Genomic DNA, 6,303 nt, shown 5'->3' with positions numbered 1-6,303 from the left:
AGGATGGATTTGGGCACCATGACTTATCTTTCTTCTGGAAAGCTCAGTGCTATACTCTAGTTTTATTGTCTGTTGTTAATACATAGCTGTTAATTTTTTTTTTTAAAGAGAAGGCTCATGTTTTGTTTGTTTTTTTATGGTTTTATTTATTTATTTGACAGGTAGAGAACACAAGTAGGCAGAGAGGCAGGTAGAGGGAAAGGGAGAAGTAGGCTCCCTGCTAAGCAGAGAGCCCAATGTGGGACTCCATCCCAGGACTCTGGGATCATGACCTGAGCCAGAGGGAGTCACTTAATCAACTGAGCCACCCAGGCACCCCCATAGCTGTTAATTTTTAACTTCACATATGTTTCTGATCTCTTCCAACTGGACTGGAGCTTCTTGAGAACAGAGCCTATGTCTTTTATTTCCTGGACACCAATAATACTTAGCATTATGTTGCATACCTTAAATTTAGTAACTTTCAAGTGCTTCCTGAATATGTATTACATCAACATGTCACAAATTAATCCCCAGCCAGCCCGGTGCTTCAGCAGGGTGGTCTGACAGGTAGCAAAGAAACCTGCCGCCTCAACACCTCCCTCAAAACCAGCTTCTGTGCCTAAGAATCCCACCTTCCCTGCCTAAGAATCCCACCTTCCCTCAGCTCTTTTGGACAAAACACTGTCTCCAAGAGAACCGTATTAAAATGTTAATATCTAACCAGGGAGGTTTCCATCACTAGGACCCTGTCTTTACAGTTTCCTAGCAGGGAACTTAGGCCTAGGATTGAGTCTGGGGAAAGGGCTGGAGAACCTAGGCTCCCATTTTGGGGTGTGAATTAGGTGGAGCAGCCCAAGGGTGGAAATGACAGATGAGGGAGCACAGAGCAGGAGTCCACTGGGCCTGGCCTCTGTTGGGTGGGGCAGGGAATACCTAACTGGGTTAGAGGTCTCCATGCAACCAGAACTGATCTGTAGTAGAGAGCTCTCAACTGAACCAATGTGGGGTAACAGAAGAGAAAGGATTTCAAGGGGGGAATCAGAGGGTTTTATTAACTCAAGCTTCCATCTGGAATTCTCCTCAAAAATGATGGGAGGTGGGGTGCCTGGTGGCACTGTCTGCGGAGCCTCTGATTCTTGGTTTCAGCTCAGGTCCTGATCTCCGGGTTGGGAGATGGAGCCCCACATTGGGCTCTGTGCTCAGAGTAGAGTATGGTTGGGTTTCTCTCTCTCCCTCTGCCTCTTGAAAATAAATAAATCTTTTTAAGAAATGATGGGGGCACCCTGGGTGGCTCAGTCAGTTAGACATCTGCCTTTGGCTCAGGTCATGATCTCAGGGTCCTGGGATTGAGCCCGCATCAGGCTCCCAACTTAGTGGGGAATCTGCTCCTTCCTCTCCTTTGCCCCTCCCCCTGCTTGTGCTCTCTCTCTCTCTCTCTCTGTCTCAAATAAATAAATACAATCTTGAAAAAAAAAATGATGGGAAGATGGGTTGATGTAGTAAGGCTCTTGACCCACAACCAATACAGCTTCTGAATTCTGGGCAATCTGGACGCAAACATAACTACACCCACACACGACATATCTATGCTCCAGCGCTCCCATGTTTATAAACCCAGGTTATTTTTTCTGTGAGTTGTTTGCTAAAGTCAGAAGTCTGCAGCATCCCAAAGGGAGTGGGGGGTGGGTAAAGGGTACCAGGCAGGGTCCTCTCTCCTCTACAAACTCCAGTAGGAAGCAGAGAGGGAAGGTTCCTATGGTTAACAGGGCTTGACTGGTTTATTGCTTTCATTCTTCTGGGCATTTTTGCAAGAAGTAAGCAAAGTACAAATACTTTATAGCCCTTTGGCTAGAAAGTATGATATCCCATTTCAAAGAATGAAGGCCCCTGTAAAGGGGAGCACCTAACTACAAGCTTCTTTGGGAATCAGTCAGAAATTAAGTACCGAAGCTTATCTGATACACGCATAAATATTTCTCTAAGTTTTGACTGCTAAGACATACCCCTGAGGGCTGCTAGCACGGAAGCTGTGCGGTATGGGGAACGCTGGGAGTTGTACCGTGCAGAGTTGAGACTTAAGCACCGCCATTCACCAGCCCATCATCCAACCCATCCAGGGTGTTACCTCACTATGCTTAACCAGCCCTCTCATTTGTAAAATGGAAATAAGAGCTACAGTCTCTGTGAAGATTAAATAAGATAAAGTGAAAAAAGCACACTGGGAGCACTTGACAAATATTCATTTCCCTTCTCTTCCTTTCTTATATAGTGAGCGGAATGAACGGGCTGGTGAGGAAGATCCCTGATAAGTAGCCAAATAAGGCTCTGAAAACTCGCGAAGAATCTAAAAAATAAGCAGCAAAAAATAAAGCAATCTGTTTCATTGACATATATAATAATTTACAACTGGAGAGCAGCCAGACCAGTCCTGATTCTGTTAATTCTGTGCACTGAGTTCTCTGTGAGTCTCACTCCTGAAGCTAGAAACTCCTCCGGGGAATGCATGAGGACAGTGAATCCTGAGATCCCTGTCTTGTTGAACCTGAATCCCCACAGAACTAGTGCGGAGCCTCCCAGTTTGATTGTGGGTTAAAATGGAATCATTTAATCTCCTTTCCCTGCCAACTGTTTTTTTAATTTTTATTTTTGTTTGCCAGTTGGTTCTGAAATATGATTCTCCTTCGGTAATTTTGGATCCCCTTAAGCCTTACTTTACAGGCCAGCCTTCACATTTTTGCCTTCCATGTTATGCCCAATAACATTCATCAGATAAATTTACCTGTGCTTTTCAACAGATGATTTCTATAGGAGTGAGCCAGCCTAGGTGATGTACAAGCCAAGCTATGCCCGTGTTCCCTATACTCCTATAATTCCACTGCTTAGCCATTGCCATTCAGTGGGCCCACTGCTTTCTCCTTCAAAGCCTTTCGTACCCAAGGAAACAAGCAAAGTGTGATGTCCTCCATGTCTAGACGGCCTACTAACCCTTTACTTGTCTGAGATATTCTATGAGCTATTTGTAGCATTTAGAACCACCTGCTATTTTTTTTCTGGGTTTTTTCTTTTTTTTTTTTTTTAAGATTTTATTTATTTATTTGACAGACAGAGATCACAGGTAGGCAGAGAGACAGGCGGAGAGAAAGGAAGGGAAGCAAGCTCGCGGCTGAGCAGAGATGCGGGACTCGATCCCAGGACCCTGGGATCACGGCCTGAGCCAAAGGCAGAGGCTTTAGCCCACTGAGCTACCCAGGCACCCGGGTTTTTTTCTTTTTTTAAAGATTTTATTTATTTATTTGATAGAGATTGAGAGAGTATAAGCAGGAGGAGTGGCAGGAAGAGGGAGAAGCAGGCTCCCACTGAACAGAGAGCCAGATGAGGGCTGTATCCCAGGACGCTGGGATTATGACCTGAGCTGAAAGCAGATGCTTAATCAGTTGAGCCACCCAGGCGCCCCCTAGCTATCCTTTTGACCTAATAAATCTTGCATGAAAGTGGAAATGTGGTAATGATATCATTGGTTCATAGACTTCTCTACAGACTTCTGAAAGTTCCTTTTCTTTTTCCCCAACAAACAGGGAACCAACAAAGATGGGACATGTCCTCCTTCCTCCGTCCTCTACCCACATTCCTTCATTTCCTTCTTCTTTCACATTCTTCTTCTACCAATTCATGGCCATCATTCTCCCTCTAATGCAGTCCGTCCTCAATGACTGCTGGTCCTTAGCACTAGGACTGGACAGCCTAGATCTCTCAGGAACATTATCAAACTGGATACATTCTGAGTCAGTGTTGTACACAGTGATGTGTGTTATAGGAATTTCATCTGGGCCATGACACTTGATAAGTCACTGAGTAGGAGTGCCAGTGAAATTAAGTTTATGATACTTTGCCCATTCTTATCACACACCTTGATTTTCTAGGGACATCTCAGGAAGCCCTATGGGGACATATAATTCCAGAAAGGAAGGCCATGTAAGTGTGTATTTTTCCTTTGTTATTTCTTTCTCATGCCTTGCAAGCTGCCAACATACTCCTTCTCAACCAGCAATATGAGAACCCAGGTGACAGTCCTGTTTGACCCTGTCCAGTTACCGGGAGAGGGAACTTCCTCAGAATCATGTTATGTACACCTGGTTGCTTCGGAGATGTCATTAAACTTGAACACTGTCTGAAATAAGCTCTCGGGTTCGTCACGGCTGTGGCATACCCTGTATATGACCCATCATAAAAACCTCACCCCTCGCTGATCCTGATAAGGTGAGGGTAAAGGTCCATCTCTGTTTGGCACACCCTAGTTCCGTCTGTCTGGGACACAATACCATTTCTGGAACCAGCCAGCTCTAAGAACACTGTTGGTGTTGAATGGTTAAGTCAACCACAAGGTAAAGGCTCGATACTTATTAATGACCATGATTAAATCTTCAGGTGGTTAGTAAGCCCCCACTTCACCGTGTCCTCCCAGAGAAAGCACCTCCCCCCCTCCCTCCAAAGATTGCCACCACCCACCAGGATACTCTGCAGGACAGGGCAGTCATCCTCGACCTTTGCACTAATATTCAACATCTGCACCTCAGGCGGATTTCCCATCTCCTTCCAAGAGCCTGTCAGGTTAATCAGACCATGCCTTATATCCCATTTGCCTCCATGACTGCCAGAGGAACAAGACTTCTAGGCCACCCAGCGTCACATTGGCCATTCACTGCAGGACCCCTGAGCCCCTCACCGGATCTTATCCAGTCCCTCTCTGCCCTCTCCACACTCTCCCACTGCATTCTCACTGACTCCTGTTCTGTCACCATCCAACACCCTGGTAGCCTCTCTTCCTTGAACATCCCTTCTGCCTCCAGGTGGTGAGTGAAACTGGGCCCCCCCACCCCCCACAGCTGGAAGCTTCTTTTACTTTTCCCCTCAACTCCTAGGCACCTCAGGGCCAGGAGGTGTCCTAGATGTTCTGCTTGACTTTTCCAAACTATTTCTTTACTTTCGTCCTTCTAAACATCCAGCTCCTTCAAATCCCCTGCTGTTACCCCTTGTCCTTTCAGCTCCTCCCTTATGAGCTCCTTTGTCCCCGTTCTTCACCCTTGTCTGACAGATCCTTCTGTCTCCTCTCGTCCTCACTTCCACTATAGTGTCAAGGTCATGAGAGAAAGGGAAAGACTGAGAAATGGTCACAGACTGAAGGAGACTAAAAACTTCTGATGATTAAATGCAATATGGGATTTTAGATCCTGAACAGTAAAAGACTATTCGTGGAAAAACTGGGAAATCCTGAGTAGTCTATAGCTTAGCTAGTAATATTTTACCTTTGTTTACTTCTCACGGGCCTATAAGGTGTTAACACTAGGTGAAAATGAGTACAGGGCACTGGGGACTCTGAACCTCTGCAACTCTTCCATAAATCTAAAATTATGTCAAAATAAAAACATAAACTAATAACTCTCACATCTCATCTTCATACCCTTCTTTCAGCTGGTGACCTTGCCTCATACATCCACAATCAAATACAAGCGTGGGAGTGAACTTTCCTTCTCTCACGACCACATTAGCTGGTATACAGCTTCTGCCTCCATCCCTCTGGAAATAGAGCCGAGCTGCCCCTGCTCTTCTCCAGGGCTACCCCTTCCTCTCCAGGTCCCATTCTCTTTCCACTGTCCCCTTCTCAAGGATGCCCCTTCCTCTTCTCTCCTGCATCAGTGACCCCTCCCTCCTGGGCCGCTCCCATCACTGTGTACATATGCCATGCTGTCTCAGAGTAAGTAGTCCCTTCCCTGTCTCTGCCTCCCATTGTGCTACCCCATTTTCCTTGTCTCCTTGGAAAACATTTTGCAAGACTTATCTGTACACGTTCTCTCCTCGATTGCTATTTCCTGTCAACTTCTCTCCATGCTCACTGTGATTCTACCAAAATTACCAAAACCCAGTGGACCATTCTATGTCATCTTACTGATTTCTCAGTGGCATTCGGCACAGTTGACCATTAACTGTATTTGAAATCCCTTTTCTCCTGGCTTCTGTGACACTCCTTCTCCTAGCTTATTCCTCCTACTTCACTGGCCACTGTTCCTCAATGTTCTTTTCTGGGTCCTCCCCTTCAGCTCAAATTCTAAATGATGGGATCCCTTAGGGTTACTTCCTGAACTCCTCTTTTTTCTATCTACACTCTCTCCTTAGTTTCTTCATATACTCACTTAGCTTTAAAATACCATCTTTATACTGATGACTCTGTATGAATTTAGACTTCCATATGCCACACTCTACTTGACATCTCTGCTTGGATGATTAATGGACCACTTGGACATTTTCCCCCAAGTCCCTTTCACC

Source organism: Meles meles, chromosome 15 (genome assembly GCF_922984935.1).
Source record: "Meles meles chromosome 15, mMelMel3.1 paternal haplotype, whole genome shotgun sequence".
NCBI lineage: Eukaryota > Metazoa > Chordata > Mammalia > Carnivora > Mustelidae > Meles > Meles meles.
Note: the sequence above shows the minus strand (reverse complement) of the source record.